We start from the raw sequence: 17,460 nt of genomic DNA on the forward strand, positions 1-17,460 counted from the left end.
CAGAAGCCAATAGCCACATAGCCATCAGACAAAATACCTTTATAGCAAAGTCTCATATACAGACAGGCAGCTGGACACTGGCTGATGAAAAGATATATATATCTCACAAAGCAGCATTAGTCTGTACGCACAGCTATTATCCCAGCAGCCACACGCTGCCCCTTAGACTTACTGCCTCACATCATAGCAGCACATAAGCTCTCTTCCTCAGCAGCTTCTTCTATCTCTATTGTCCAGCACACTGGCTGGTTAACATGGCAGCTATATCTCATCTCTCTATGTGCTCTTAGCCTTACATCATCGCAGTATCAGCTCTCAGCTCTGTCTGAGCTCTCCTCTTTCCTGCTTATATAGGAGTTACATTCTCTGTACCTGCCGTGTCCCTTCTCTGAGCTCTCTAGCCTCTGTTCTGCCCAGTTGCTTTCTCTCTCTGCTCTTTAGACTCTCTCTGGTTAGTAACCTGTACATATTCCAGAGACAAAGAAGGTTAGTTGTTAACAGTGACGTCAATCATTTGGGTTACAGAAGGGCACAGTGTACCATATGTCCTTGCTCATGGTATCTTGGCCTGATTACAATTCTCTGGTTCAGAGTCCTTAAACATCCCGTTTGGGTTCATGCCAGAACATCCTTGAACATCCCAGTGTATGAATAACAAGGCCTCTGTGCTCTCATTGGCGGGGTTCTCACAGCGGGTCCTCTCTAGCACCCCTCCTTAGTCCAGATATCAGAAGCCTGCCCCGCCTTATCTTGAGCTCCCTCCCCCTCACCACACCTGGTCTTCCCCATGTCCCTGCCCTCAGTTGGGTGGTGAGCAGGCCCTGCTCCAGCTTCCCCACTCCTGGCAAACTTTGGACAGATCATTTAACCTTGGTTTTATTGCCATTATCAGTAAATATGAGGCTAAAATACATAATTACTTCTATACTGTATAGCTATAAAATTTTATGGTTATCAAATGTGAAAATTGGGGAGCATTACTGATTTTCAGAATATTGCATTAACTAATAATACATCAGTTTCACTTTGTTCCTATGATAAAAATAAAAAAAGAACTGTAATAGGGAAAAAACAGCTTGGTGCAGAAAGAGGGAAGTTTCCTATTTGTTACTGAAGCACAAGCTTCCTATTTGTCACATCCTCAGTCTGGCTGTGTAATGCAAAACCCAGGTGGGAAAGACAGAAGAGAATAAATTTTGTGTCTTTGTTTTTTTATTTCTCTTTTTTTGCTAGACAAATGGGGGACGGGCGGTGCAGTGGTTAGGGTGAATGTTAGACAACAAAGAATGTGTGTGAATAAGAGTATAAAGTTAAGAATACCCTTTTTGAAATCTTGGAAAACTTCTGCTTCCTTACTATAACAGAAATGAAGCAGAATTTACAACAATTCAATGACGTGTAATGATAAAATTAAGCATAAAATATTTTATTGATTAAAGTAATGACCAACTAAGAGCTAAATAATAAAATTAATGAAAACACAAAAAGTATTTTTAATGAATGAAGTGATAATTATCCTTAATAACAAACTTTCATCAAAGATTGTAGGAGAGAAAAAAAGAAACACACCACCAATAAAACAGAAGTAACAGAAAGTGTATATAATGGTGTTGCTGAAAACAGCAATGGATTAATTCAACAAAGAGTGCACAATCTGATAATCAGCAATTTCCTACTATGGAGAATGAAGATTCTAATAGGTAAGCCTATAGTAATATTGTTATTTTCCTATAAAACAAATTCTAATTTGAACTAATATTCATTATTAACAGATTTTATAATTTTAGTAGGGATAGCCAACCTTGCCTAGTATTCAGAAAAATGCAAATTAACAAACAATGAAATACCATTTTTTGAAGTCATAATAATAAATATTTTATTTTAAAACAATAACAAACAAGTTGGCAAACAGGAGGAAAAGGCATTCTCATATAGTGTGGTAGATGAAATTGGTACTTTTTTTTGAGAGAGAGAAAAGGAGACAGAAAAAGAAACATCAATTTTTTTTTTTGTTCCACTTATTTATGCATTCATTGATTAATTCTTGTATGTTCCCTGACTGGCAATAAAACTCACAACCTTGGTGTATCAGGACAATACTCTAACCAACTGAGCTATCTCTTTTGAAGGGTTCTTTATAGGCCTTTTAAATGTATCATTTCTTTATCCCAATAGCTTCATTTCCAGAACTAGATCCCACAGAAAAGCATATTCTATATAAACAAACACATGTATATTCTAAGAACATTTATTATATATTACTAGAGGCCCGGTGCACAAAATTCATGCACTGGGAGGAGGGGGTGCCCCTCAGCCCAATCTGCACTCTCTAATCCGGAACCACTGGCTCCTCCTAACCACTCACATGCATGCCTGCCTGATCACCCCTACCTTACCCTCCCCTGCAGGCTTGATAGCCCCCAACTGCCCTCCCCCATTGGCCTGATCACCCCAAACTGCCTTGGACAGATCCCAGCAGCAAGCTAACCTACTAGTTGGAGCCCCTGGTGGTCAGTGCATGTCATAGAGTGGTTGAGCGGCCTTAACATCTCATTAGCATATTATGCTTTGATTGGTTGCATGGCTGACTGGTCGACCAGACACTTAGCATATTAGGCTTTTATTATATTATAAGATGTTATTGAAAGGTTAAGATAAGTGACTCTGATAAGGAGCATTTTTAATAAATAGTTGCCATAGAAGCTACACTGTAGTGATAAATGAAACAACTCCTTAGAAAATTTTTACTGGAAAGGCAATAGAGAAATGGATGATGACAGAAGACGAGTGTGGAGTTCAAGGGAGTTTTCTTTCTTATTTTAAGTTGGGAGCTTTTAGAACATGTCTGTATATTGTTAGAAAAGATCCAGTAGAGAAAAATATGTTTATTAAATGTAACTTTATTTAAATTTCCAAGTTTTAGAAAGCTCATCAATTGTATTACACATTTTAAAGATTATATAAAATAATTATTTTATATAATTTCTATAACATTCAGGGATTTTTTGTTTTTATATTTTTATTTACTTTTTCCATCACCATTTATCCCCTGTGCCCCTTTTCACTTCCCTCTATCCCACAATTACCCCACTATGTACATGTCCATGAGTTCCCTTTCTTTTCTTTTCTTTTCTTTTTTGCTCAATTCCTCCACCTCACCCCACAAACCCACAACCACCACCAGAGCTGTATGCCTGCCCTCTATCTATGAGAGTCTCTTTTTCCTGGTAGTTCAGATGGTTATTAAATTCCACATATGAGTGAAATCATATGGTACTTGTATTTCTCTGACTGGCTTATTTCACTTAGCATAATATTCTCCAGGCCCACCCAAGCTGTTGCAAAGGGTAAATTTCCTTCCTTTTTATAGCTGAGTGGTATTCCATTGGGTAAATGTACCACAGCTGTTTTATCCACTCATTGACTGATGGACACTTGGGCTGCATCCAAATCTTGATAAGTACAAATAACTGCAATGAACATAGGGGTGCATACATTTTTTGAGTCATAATTTTGGGTTTCTTTGGATAAACTCCCATAAGTGAAATTGCTGATTCATAATGAGGTTCCATTTTTAATTTTTTGAGGTAATTCCATACTGCTTTCCACAGTGGCTGCACAAAATCAACATTCTCAACAGTGCACAAGGGTTCCTTTTTCTCCATATCCTTGCCAACGCTTGTTGTTTGTTGATTTATTGATGTAGCTAATCTAACAAGTCTGAAGTGATGTCTTATTGTGGCTTTAATTTGCATTTCTCTGATGGTTCGTGATGTTGATAATCTTTTCATGTATCTATTGACCATCTATATGATCCCTTTGGAGGAGTGTCTATTCAAGTCATTTGCCCATTTTTTAAATTGGATTGTTTGTTTTTATTGGTGTTGAGTTTTATAAGTTCTTTACAAATTTTAGATATTAACTCCTTATCTGATGTATCATTGATAAATATGTTTCCCATTCAGTGGGTTGTCTTTTCATTTGGTTGACAGTTTCCTCTGCTGTGCTAAAACTCTTTCTTTTATGTAGTCCTGTTTATTTTTCTTTTGTTTCCTTTGCCCAAGGGAGATACATTAGAAAAAAAAAATATTGCTACAAGATATTGCCGAGAGTCTAACCTTTCTTCTAGAATTTTTATGGTTTTGTGTCTAACACTTAAGTCTTTAATCCATTGTGAGTTTATTCAGTGATGATTAAGAAGGTGGTCTAGTTTCATTTTTTTGCAAATATCTGTCCATTTGAATAGTCCATTGTATTTTTTGCCCCCTTAGTCAAAACTAATTGATTATAAAGGCATGGATTTATATATTGGTTCTCTATTATGTTCCTTTATCTGTTTTTATGCCAGTACCATGTTGTTGTTTTTTGTTTTATTTTTATTTTTACTATTTTTATTTAAAACTATAAAAAAAATGACAATGAGCCCTAGCTGGTTTGGCTCAATGGATAGAGCATCAGCCTGTGGACTTAGGAGTCCTAGGTTCGATTCCGGCCAAGGGCACATGCCTGGGTTGCCGGCTCGATTCCCAGTAGGAAGCATGCAGGAGGCAGCCAATCAATGATTCTTTCATCATTGATGTTTCTACCTCTCTCTTTCCCTCTCCCTTAATCTCTAAAACCAATAATAAATATATATATATATATATATATATATATATATAAATATATTATATATAATATATAATATATTATATAATATATATATGTGTGTGTGTGTGTTTGTGTGTATGTGTGTGTGTGTATATATATATGTGTGTGTGTGTGTGTGTGTGTGTGTGTGTGTGTGTGTGTATATATATATATATATGACAACCAATAGCATAATGTTTTTCTTCACATTTGTATGAAGTTTAGAAATTTATTGCCTTTGCCCTGGAAAAATAACCTAATAAAATATAAAGTAGTACCACACTGTGAAATTTACAAATCCTAGAAGTCAACATCTTGAAGACAATTTCCAGGGATTGGTGGAGAAAAAAACAAATCTTGCAAGAGATGAGACAAGCACATATAAGAATGGCAAGCTGGAGAAAAGATCATGTCAATGACATTGACCCAGACAGTAGGTATCCTTTTCTCCTGGCCCCCACACTACCACCTCAAATGGGTAATTTTTGGTTTATAGTCTAAGGAACTCTTCAAAATGACACAAGAGTGGCTTTGAATAGATGTGTAACAAGAAAGATTCAAGTATGAGTAATTCATGCCAAAGTCCAAAGTCAGTACTTTTCACCCACAGTGAAAAGGAAACTCAGAAGTGTCAACATCTCGCTTCTTCAACAAACTGCCTCTGTGGAATCCAAGATGAAATCTCAAAAAGATATGAGGGGTCCCTACAAACCCTATAGAGTTACTTTCCTGAGTGGATGATCATTTTATTCCCTGAAGTGAGAGACAGCCAAAGTTAAAAAAGTAAGGTGGAAATTGTGTTTCTTTCAGAATGAATTAGCTTCTTAACCGCCTTTTCTCCCGGTCTAGCAGCTGCTTTCTCCCATGTTGCTGCAGGTGTTGCCTTACACTTGAAATGTAAAGGTGTACTTTGAGGTGCCATGACTGGGCAGTCCTGAGAGGGCAGGGGGTCTGGAAGTACCGTAGTCAGCACAAACTTTGCTCTCATAATGGCTTGGCCTTCCTTTGTTCCCAAGAATCTATTCCCAAGGTCAGTCTGAAGTTTGTTTGCAAGCCTGGTGACACCTTGCTATCCATTGGGGCAAGTATTCAGTATTGCACAGGTATGAAATGTCCACCAGGTAAAAAAAAAAAAAAAAAATCACTGTCGTTCTTGGGGCTGGGCAGGTTCCCCCATCCGTTTTTATCAGGATGTGGCTTTGGCCATCGAACTCCTGATGAGTTCTGAGACCCTCGAGTGGGTGGGCACTGGCACCAGCACCGTGTTAGGAAATGTGTAGTAGGAACCCTGCACCAAAGGGCTCAGTGTCTGCAAATGGGCTGTGAAGGAAAAGCTGGCTGCCTCTCCTTGGCAGGAGAGAGCCTGGGGAGTGGGCGTGGAAGGCAGGATCTCAGATTCATACTGCAGGAGCTGGCCCATGAAGACAAAGTTGGGCGAGACATTTTTTTTTGTCTGCTTGATGTAATCAAAGGCATCCTTTAGGCAAAACTGCCTGGTCTTCATGAGGTAAACCATTTAGATGGTGGGTGAACAGGAGATCCCAGCCTCACAGTGGACCAGGACCTTGCCTCCTGTTTCTCTGACACAGTCAATGAAGTGCCTTGCTTCTTGAAAGTGGGAGCCAATGTCAGCCATGTAGCTGTCTTCCAGGGGATCCATTTGTAGCACAGGGGGCTCGTGCAGGCCTCGGAGGTCCCCCAACTGTCTTTTTCTTGTTTTCTGATCCATCCAACTACCCTGTCTTTTGTTTGGAGCATTTAAGCTAATATTTACATTTAAGGTGATTACTGATAGGTATATATTTATTGTCATTTTAATTTTATTTTCAACATGCTTTTTATTTATTTTAGAGGAAGGGAAAATGAGGGATAGAAACATCAATGACAAGAATCATTGATTGGCTGTTTCTGGCATGCCCACAACTGGGTATCAAGTCCACAACCTGGGCATGTGCCCCATCCTGAAATCAAACCAGGACCTCCTGGTTCATAAGTCGATGTTCAAGCACTGAGGCACACCAGCTGGATCACTTTTATTTTTTAAATTATCTAACACTGTTTTTTCCCTCCTCCTACTTCTTGTAATACTGGTTTGGTCATAACAAACTCCATTAGCTTTTTCTTGTTTGAGGAACTCCATTTCTCCTTCAATTTTAAATGATAGCCTTGCTGGGTAAAGTATCCTTGCTTTGTATCACTTTGAATATTTCATGTCAATTTCTTATAGTCTGCAATGTTTCTATTGAGAAATTAGCTGAAAGTCTTAGCGGAGCCAACTTATATCTAGCTGCCTTTCTTTTGGGGCTTTTAAGATTCTTTCCATTTAGTCTTTCCCATTTTAATTATGATGTATCTAGTGTGGGCTGCTTTGGATCTATCTTATTTGGAACTCTCTATACTTCCTGGACATATGTCTTTTTCCTTAATCAGGTTAGGCATGTTTTCAGCCATTATTTCTCAAATAGGTTCCTTACTTTTTTTTTCTTCTGGCAACCCTATTAGGTGGATGTTGTCTTGCTTCATGTTGTCCAAAAGGTCCATTAAACTATCTTTTTTTTTTCTGATCTTATTGTGTGTTTTTTTTCAACTTTGTCTTCCAAATTGCTGATTCCATCCTACCTATGTTTATTCCTGCCATTTTTTATTTTATTTTCTTTTTTGTTAATCATCACCTGGGGATATTTTTTACAGTGATTTGTAGAGAGTGGAAGGGAGGGAAGGGAAGAAAGAGAAAAAAACATCGAGATATACAGCAATTCATTGCTTCTCACACGTGCCCACTGGGGCTGGGGATTGAACCTGCAACCCAGGTAGGAATCAAACCCATGACCTTTCAATGCATGGGCCAATGCTCCAACCACTAGCCACATCAACCAAAGCCTATCAGTTTAGTCTTTATTTCAAATACTGCATTCTTCATTTCTGACTGGTCCTGCTTTATGGCTTCTATGTCCTTTTTCATTATGTTGAGCATCCTTATAATCATTACTTAGAACTCTATCTCTGATAAATTGCTTGCCTCCATTTAGCTCTTCTTCTGGAGAATCCTTCAATTAGGGCATGTTTATTTGTATCCCCATTTTGGCTGCCTCATTGCGTTTGTTTCTTTTTAAAAAATATATTTTTATTGATTTTAGAGAGGAAGGGCGAGGGATAGAAACATCGATGAGAATCATTGATTGGCTGCCTCCTGCACGCCCCCTATTGGGAATCGAACCCACAACCCAGACATGTGCTCTTAGCCAGAATTGAATCCGGGACCCCTCAGTCCGCAGGCTGATGCTGTATTCACTGAGTCAAACCAGCTAGGTCTCTGTGTTTGTTTCTATGCATTGGACAGATTTGCTATGAACTGTTGGCTCATAGGTCAACACTCAAGCACTGAGGCACACCAGTTGGACCACTCTTATTTTTTTAACTATGTAACTCTCTTGTTACATAGTGAGTCTTGGTAGAATGACCTTATGCAGTAGGTGTTCTTTACCTGACTGCTTTATGAATGTTTCATGAGCACATTATGTGGGCCCTCCTGTTGTAACTGAGTCTTGATTTCTATTGGCCCATTCATGTGTGGGATTGACCCTCAGGCTGGATAACGGTGAGGCTCAACCAACATAGCATGCAAGCTGCTGTGCAGATGCTGATTACACAAAATGAAATTAGCCTCAGCAGGGTTTGGTGTTGGCCTAGATTTTCCTGTGGATATGCTGCTCGTGAAACTTATTGGATCCGGCTATATTGTCTGAAGTTGGCCACTGCTTGTATTTGTTCTGGGCCTTTTTGGAGCAACTCTGTTGCAGAGCTGTATCAGACACTGCCTGTGTCTAGCCCTGGGCAACTTGTTTGGAGTAATCTGCAATGTCTGCTTTTGAATCCCTCTGCTGGGCTTGGGTGCATGTGGAAAGATCCAAGCTGCACACCAGTCAGCTTTTACCAGCACCACGGGCCAGTCAACAAAAGTCTCAAGCACCTACAAGTCAGCCTCTGACCGCAGGTTCCTATTAGGCTTAATTACTGAAAGAGCTTGTACCTTTACTCCTCAGCAGGGCATCAACTCCACAGGGTGGGGTGAAAGGCATTTCAGTAGGTGGGGTTATTACTCCCTTCCCCCCAGGCTGATGCTGCATGGAGTGGAATGCTTTGCCCAAGGAAGATGCTTTCAGCAGTATGAGGTTCCCTGAGAGCTCTCCCCTCAGAGCACCAGTCCTAGCCTCTTCTCCCATGACCCTAATCCATTCTGCCCTCCCTCCACTGGAAGCTGAGGATGAGTGGTTGCAAAAAAATTTTGTGCACTGGCCCTTTAAAAGTGCCTGCATCTTTGACCATCTCTCCCTGGCAGACAGAAACCCTGCTGCTTTTAACAGACAGGTGTTATGTGGGCGCCTTTCCTTGACCAGGTGGTCTGGGCTCCCCAGCTGAGATATACCTCTGGAACTTTAGTGTCACCTGTGCGAACCCAGGCAGCCCTCTTGCACCTCCACACTTCCTACCAGACTCAATGTGGTTTCTTCTTTTAAGTCCAAGGCTTCTCTCAAGCTAGTCTTCAGATGGTTATTCAGGTTGATTTTTCTATAATTTAGTTATAATTTCAGTTTCATCCTGGGAGGAATGTACATTCCACCATCTTGGATACTCTTATTTTATACTTTTAATGGAGGAAAACTTTTTAACTATTTCAGCACCTGAGGACATCAGTAGTTCTTTAAAACATTTCTCTTTCCATTATGGTCTCAGTTCCCGTTGTGTGTGCGCCCCCTCCCCCCCACCCGTATTGATCCTTTCACCTTAGAGACTTCCTCAAATGCCTGGTTATCTTTGCTAGATTGTACATATTTAAGATGGGAAACAAGAAAAAGCGGACTAGAAGCAACTGATTCATGTGAGGATAAATGGCATTTCTGAAGCTGTACTGCTTCCTTGTGTTTACCCCATGCCAGCTGTCATAGTTTTCTAAGAAGAATCTTCTAATTTCCTGGCTGGAGACCATAAACCTGGATATCAGCATTCAGATATCCAAGTGAGGGAATAGGGCAGCAGAGATTCTAAAAATTATGATTATAAAATGTCATTTTGCCCTCTGTATCAGTCAAGGCCCAAGGAGTAACTATAAATGGTTACAGAGAACTTTAGAGAATAATCTAGGGCTAAGGGAGAGTACCCAAGGGTGGCACAAATTTAGAAGGGAATTCTCCACCCCATGACTGGGACTCGGATCTCATTGACAAATGTGTGGCTGAAGCTACTGGGTGGCAAAGTTTGATAGGTTGCTTGGATTAGAGTTGAGGCAGTGCCCATGCAAGCACTGGGCTGCTCTCAGGCTGAGTCTGGTAGCTGGAACCATAGGTGGGACTGGGGAGAAAATACCTCACTGGGATATAGATGGGCCAAGGATGGCACACCTCTCCAGAAGACAGAGGGACAGGAAGTACCTCTCCACAAGACTGAAGATCAGTCTCACCCAGGGAATCAGAACTTTGGGAATCCACTTACTGCTTAAAGACCATCACAGGGCTTTGAGCTCAGTTACTATATACATTGGGGGCCACTTGATATGCCCACCTTTATCCACTGCTAACTGGATGGTAATACCAAGCAAACAAAGCATGCCAGAGGTAAAAAAGGAGAAATGCTTAAGAGGGTCCAGCTCATTATAACAGGCAATTATATTAGTTTGCTAGGACTATTATAACAAAGGACCACATATTGGGCGACTAAATACAAATTTATAGTCTCACAGTTCTAGAGGCTAAAGTCCAAACTTAGGGTGTTGGCAAGGTGGGCTTCTGAAGACTGTGAGGGAATGATTAGGCCTCTCTTCATGGCTTATAGACCAAGACCTACCTTTTCCTCTTTACATCTTCCTTATGTATCTCTGTCCAAATCTCTTTTATGAGGTGAGCCACCCTGATTATCTTCAACTTGATTATCTCTGAAAAGACCCTAACTCCAAGAAAGGTCCTGGGGTTTAGGACTTTTAACATATGAAGTTTGGAGGAATATAATCCAACCTATAATATTAATGAAGAGTGTGTTTGCAGAGAAGACAAATTGGTAACTGGCACACTCCTTGTTTTAAGTATTGTTTCCCATCCTTAACTGTTTGTGTTTTTCAGTATGAGAAGCAGCTATCATGCTGTACAATCTTGAAGAGGTTATCTTGGGATTAAATTGAAAGTCCTAAGTAGAATGTCAACTAATCTATTTTTAGCCCACTTTCACTCCAAAGGTACTTGCTGTCTGAAGAATATGTAATACATTAGGAAACAAAATATACAATTATGACATATTAGTCATTATTCTGTCAAGACCAAAGGCAAAACTCAACCTAATACTTCCTCAAATAAGTTTTAAAGAAGTCATTACATTTCATAAAACTTTTCCTTTTTATTTAAACATAAAACACATTTACAGCATGCAGGTTAAAAAAAATTTAAGATTATATGGCATCTTCCAAAATCAATTATCGTCAAATGTATCTTCAAACACTGAGAATAAACCAATATATTCCACAGGTAAACTCGGACTCTTTTATCGCCTTGTGTCAAATTGAGTTACGCACCGTAGTTTTCTTAAGTTAGGCAAATAATTTAATTGCTTATCATGAATAAATATTACTTTTACTTTACTGAGTTACTCTTCTGAACCATTTATCAACACCAAAGGAAAGTTAATATATTGAGTACAAAACAAAACACTGCAAATTGAAGTGTCAATGTTTCAGATAATCAGAAATTTTCATTTATGTGTAAACACTATATCTAATAACCTAGCAAAAAGAGCAGTTCACTGAAAACAAATTTATGAAATTCTCTGTACACTGCTGTGAAAGTTTGAAATTATAAATAAAAAATTCAGATATTTTTTAAAAAACCTAACAGTGTATAATCTGAACCACATGCTAGCTACAATTCAGTTACACAGCTCCAATACCCGTGATACATCTAACAAGAATGAAATTCCCATATTCAGACAAAAGAGGAAAAAAAAATCTGCTTCATTAATGAATATTGTCTAAGAAGCAAGTTTTCATTTGAAAATAAAGTTAACTGCATTACTTTAATCTTGCTGCAATGTTTCATATCAATTTTTGGAGTGTTTCTTCTGATCAATCCTAAAAGGAGCACAATCACTTTAAAGGATGCAGTCTACAACAGCAAAAATTTTTTACTTTTAAAAAAATAAATAAATTTACCTTTTAAATCAAAATTATATAAAAGTGGAAATTACAATAGTTAAGGAAATAGAAAAATAAGCCAATTATGATCTGAGTCTTCTGACTATGCTCCAAATTTATTATAAATATCTATGTATAAAACTTCTTCAGAAAGTAAATTCTGCCAGCGAGATCCTAACACAGAACTTTCCAAGTTTCTTTGCTGACTGAAAACATTATATCCCCACCATTCTAGGCAAATTTCTGCTAAAAGAGTTGGGAGTCACCACCCCATTGATGAAGCAAATATTGAAATCTCCTTCCCTATTACTTTTATAGCTCCCTAAAATAAACTGTTGACTTAGTTTTATCAACTGAGGAAAGGGTGGCAAAAACAGCTACATTTAGTACTAATTATAAAATTATGGGATAAAACTAACAAAATAATTTGAGGATTATTAGTGACTTGCAAACAATTTACTATTTCCAGGCTAAGATACAAATTATAGTGTATGAACTAGTGTAGGAGGTTAGAAGTACTTCAAGAACTTGAGACCAAAAATTACCTACGTATTTGTAAACTTACCATATATTTGTCTGGTTCTTCCACTTTTTTCTAAACTTCCAGTCTAATAAACTTAAACCAGCCAATACAGTAGACAATATAAAATTATTCAATTATATAATATCTCAATTCATTTCACTATATTAAGAGGACAAATTATTTGTTCAATTCTCATATTAACTACGAGGCTCAGTGAAATGAAGCAAGGTGTTAATATCCCCCACTCCAACTTTCCCTATGACATTCATTAGTCTGTTCCAGTTTCCATGCATCTGATTCTATTTTATTCATCAGTTCATTATGTTCATTAAATTCCACATACAAGTGAGATCATATGGTACTTGTCTTTCTCTGACTGGCTTTTTCTACTTAGCATAATTATCTTCAGGTTCCTTCATGCTGTCTCAAACAGTAATAAAGATTTTTGCTTTTTACAACTGCATAGTCTTGCACTGTATAAATGTACCAGTTTTTTAATCAACTTGCTACTGATTGGTACCTAGGCCTTTCCAATCTTAGCTATTGTCAATTGTGCTGCTATTAACATAGGGGTGCATATATTCTACCTGATTGGTGCTTTGGGTTTCTTAGGGTATATTCCTAGAATCACTGGGTCAAACAGTAGTTCCATTTTTAACTTTAGGAAACTGCACAGTTTTCAATAGCAGCTGCACCACTCTTAATTCCCACCAGCAATGTGCCAGGATTCCTTTTTCTCCACATTTTTACCAGCTCTTATTACTGACTTAACAATGGTAGCCATTCTGGCAGGTGTGAGAAGGTACATCATTGTAGTTTTAATTTGTATCTCATAGTGACTGTACATTTTTTCATCTCTTGGTCAGCTGTGTAGCCACTTTGGAGAAGTATTCATTTAGGTACTTGGCCCATTTTTAAATTGGACAGTTTTTTTTTTTTTTTTTAAATGAGTTGTATGAGTTCTTTGTATATTTTAGAAATTAACCCCTTATCAGATGTATCAATGGCAAATATATTCTCCCATACAATGGGATCCCTTTTCATTTTTTTGATGGTTTCTTTTGCTGCACAGAAGCCTTTTATTTTGATGTAGTCCCATTTATTTTCTCTTTTGTTTCCCTTGCCTAGGAGATGTATTGGCAAACATATTGCTATTAAGAGATGTCTTGAGGTTTTGCTGCCAGTGGTTTCTACTAGGATTTTTATGGTTTCACGACTTACATTTAAGTCCTTTATGCACTTTGAGTTTATTCTTATGTATAGTGCAAATTGGTGGTCTAGTTTCATTTTTTTGCATGTACCTGTCCAATTTTACCAGCATCATTTATTGAGAAGACTATTGTTACTCCACTGTATACTCTTGCTCCCTTTGTCAACTATTATTTGAATGTAAAGGCTTGGTCAATTTCTGAGTTCTTTGTTCTTTTCCATTGATCTATGCCTATTCCTGTCCCAGTAGAAGACTCTCTTGAATGCAACGGTTTTGTAGTATAACTTGATATCTGGTATTACGATACCTCCAAATTTGTTCTTTCTTTAGACTGGTATGGCTAGTTAGGGTTCTATATAAATTTCTGGAGTGCTTGTTCTAGTCTTGTGAACTATACTGTTGATATTTTAATAGATTGCATTGAATTTATAGATTGCTTAGGATAGTATGGATATTTAAATTCTACCAATCTGTATATTCTTACACTTGTTTATATTTTCCTTTTTTCAAAAGCTGTAGTTTTCCAAATACAGGCCTTTTTACCTCCTTGATTAAATTTATTCTTAAGTACCTTAATTTTTTTTGTTGTTGCAATGGTAAAAGGGTGTTTTTGTTTTTTTTTGTTTAGTTTATCTTTCATTATTGGTGAATAAAGAAATGCTATGGATTTCTGGGCGTTAACTTTGTATCCTGCTACAATGCCAAATTTATTAAATTGAGTTTTTTGGTAGAGACATTAGGATTTTCTATGAACAATATCATATCATCTGTGAATAATGAGTTTCACTTCCACCTTTCCAATTTGGATGCCTTTTAATTTCTTCTTACTATGTGGCTGCTGTGACTAAGACTCCAGTTCTGTGTTGAGTAAGAGTGGTGAAAGTGGACATCACTGTCTTATTTTTGTTCTTAAGGGAAATGATTTTAATTTTTACCCATTGAGTATGATGTTCACTATAGATTTGTTATATATAGTCTTTATTATGTTGAGGTATGATCCTTCTATTCCCACTTTGTGGATAATTTGTACAACGGTAGGGTCCTTAGGCCTGGCGGGTGATCAAGGCCAATCTGTGGGGTGATTAGGAGGCCCCCAGTGGTACCTGCCTTGGCTGGCCTGGGGCATGTGAGCTGAGGGCAGCTCCTGAGTTGAGCATCTGCCCCATGGTGGTCAGTGTGCATCAGACTGACCAGTCGTTTTGCTGTTTGGTTGATTTGCATATTAAGCTTTTATTATATAGGATAGCAAATCGATGGATTTGTGAGTACTGTACCAGCACTGCATCCCCTGGAATAAGTCTCACTTGATCATGGTGTATGGTCCTTCTAATATATTGCTGGATCTGATTTGCTAATATTTTGTTGATGGTTTTAGCGTCTTTTCATCAAGGATACCAACTAATTTTCTTTGTAGTGTCTTTATCTGATTTTGGAATTAAGATAATTCCAAAGTCTTATAAGAAAGCTCTTGGAAGTGTTACATGTCCCAAAGCTCCCTTAAATTATCCTTTTTATTTTTATTTTCTAATTGCTACTCTGTTTGGATATTTTTTCCACCTTGTCTCTAATTTGCCTATTTGGTCCTCAGTTTTTCCTAATCTGTTGATTCCTTCTAGCTATGCCACTGTTCATTTTCAATTGAATCTTGTTCACGGTTTCTGCATACTTTTTCATGCTTATGAAGTTCCCATTGAAAGTTGCTTGAAGTTTTAAGTTGTTTGAGGACCCTTCTCACTATTACCTTGACCTCTGTATCTGATAAATTGTTTGCCTCCATTTCATTTAGTTCCTTTTGTATTGATTCTTTCTTTTCTTGGGAATTATTTGTCTCCCTATTTAGTGGGTCCAGTCTTCTAATGCATCAGATCAGACACATTAGGTCACAGAGACAGGTACCCTGGGGATATTGGGTCATGGCAGGGTCGGGTCTTCCAGGGGTGCCAGGTAATGACAGTGTGGCCTGGTGTAAGGATGTAAGGCTGATTATCCAAGGGGTACTGGGTCAGGCATGCTGGATCATGATGGCCAGCTGGTGCATTCAGGATAGTCAGATCATGGAGGTGGGCCCAGGTGTGCCCCATCAAGTCAGAGGAATAGTTATCAAGGGCACAGGTTCAGGATCGCTGGGTAGCATCAGGCTTGTACATCCTGGGGCATTGGACTGCAACAGTGGGGTAAGTGCACTTGTCTGTGGCCTCAGGGTGTTGGGTCATGGCCGATCCCCACAGACTCTGTGGATCCTCCAAAATCTGAAGCAGGAAATTTTCATTCCATCAAGTTATGTTGATTATAGAATTGGAAAAAAGGCAAATATAATTCCTTTTCCGAACTCTTTTTCAAACTGAGATTCGTTTTTTGATATTGTAAAATATTTCTATTCAAGAAAATTCAGCAGCAAGAATTTCATGAAATAACAATTAAGTAGCCTTACTCAGTCTCAAATGACTACTTAAGACAGTTTTATGGTTTCAGTGCTCAAACAATTTTCAAGAAGCAAACATCAGAAAAGATACAAGTAACTTTGACTCTGAAATCATTTGTAGTATTGACCTGATATATTGTGTGGGCATGTAGTGTTGTAAGTGGTAAAATTTAAGAAATTTAATCTAAATGTGTTTACATTTTCCCCTAAAATAAGGAAGACACTTTAATAAGAAAAAGAAAAGCAACAGCAGCTAGGTAATTTGAGATTAAAAATCACACATAAAGAAACAAGAACAAAAAGCATAATTCTATATGATAGTTAGATTGGCACAGTGAAGACTAAATGCAAGACACAAAAAACAAAATGTGTAATAAATAGGGCCATAGTTGTGAACTGTCATTTTTCCCTCCTAAGAAGCCAAAATTGCACTCTAAGATTTTTTTGGGAAGCAGCAGAGTTACAAGAAAAGTGAGCAGAAAACAGCTGTAGAGGCCAGGTATAATTTATACATTTAAAATAGTTGGAATTCTACAATTCCCAGGGGTAAATTTTATAGTTACTGAATGACTCTGCTTGATAGTATATCTTCATACTTCAATTACTCTCAACACCTGAAAATGGGAGAAAACAAAAATATTTCATTTGCATAAAACTTGTGTTTGAGATAGAAAGAAACAAAGTAGGTAAAATATATGAAGTTTAAAAACATTTTGGCTAATAGCTATGACCACATTCCACAAAATTTTAAAAGAAAACAATAAATGATTTGACTTCTCCTTTAATTTACTTCCTAAGTAGAACTACTTATGAGCAGCACAATGTTTAAAAAGAGGTCAGCCCCACCCTTCATCTGTTTTCATTCTTCCTAAGAGAGCTATGAGTAAGCTGATACATGAATTACATATTTTTTTTAAAAAATGGGAAGGTGCAGACAGTGTTAAGTGACCTTCTTAAAGTTAAGGACCTTTAACAAGAAATGTTATATACATGGAAGCTATTTAAAAAAAGGGGTGTGGGGTGGGGTAGAAGGATAGGGATATGGTCTGTAAAATAAATAATTTCATCAGTTGTTACCTGAAGGCATCCTTGTATTAAACTACCTACCTATGTATTTAGAAGAAAACTCAACTTTCAAAGTATTACATAAGATAGAAGACCAGCCATATAAAACTGGGTAGTAAAGGTATCAGTAATATTAATACACTGACATCATCCCCTAAAATAAACCCAGGGTTTTAAAATGTTTTTCTTGATAATTGAAAAAATAAAAAATTTCTCTATAAAGTTTTTAAATTTTCAGTCATTTACCACTTAAGTAAATCATAGGTTCCCTGTTCATGGTTTAAGAGTTAAAAAAACAAAAGTACTACTATCTTTTGGACCAGCAATGAGACAAGCCTGTAAATTTTATACTTTTATAATTACTTCACGTTAGCTATCTCACTCGTATGTTAAACTGCCTTATTAGAACATTACTTTCAAGCTAAAACCTAGCTATC

General features: G+C 37.6%; 1 protein-coding gene across 3 annotated transcripts in view; it reads right to left on the minus strand.

Annotated features, from left to right (window-relative positions):
- Positions 1-15,056: 15,056 nt before the first annotated feature.
- The window catches only part of KIF5B (kinesin family member 5B), a 61,990-nt gene continuing 59,586 nt past the window's right edge, over positions 15,057-17,460 (minus strand). For all 3 annotated transcript variants that reach the window (XM_036453749.2, XM_045586102.1, XM_045586105.1), the window contains one exon: positions 15,057-16,572. The gene's annotated coding sequence lies outside the window, so the exon portion shown is untranslated. The remainder of the gene's footprint in view (positions 16,573-17,460) is intronic.

Source organism: Pipistrellus kuhlii, unplaced genomic scaffold (genome assembly GCF_014108245.1).
Source record: "Pipistrellus kuhlii isolate mPipKuh1 unplaced genomic scaffold, mPipKuh1.p scaffold_m20_p_1, whole genome shotgun sequence".
NCBI lineage: Eukaryota > Metazoa > Chordata > Mammalia > Chiroptera > Vespertilionidae > Pipistrellus > Pipistrellus kuhlii.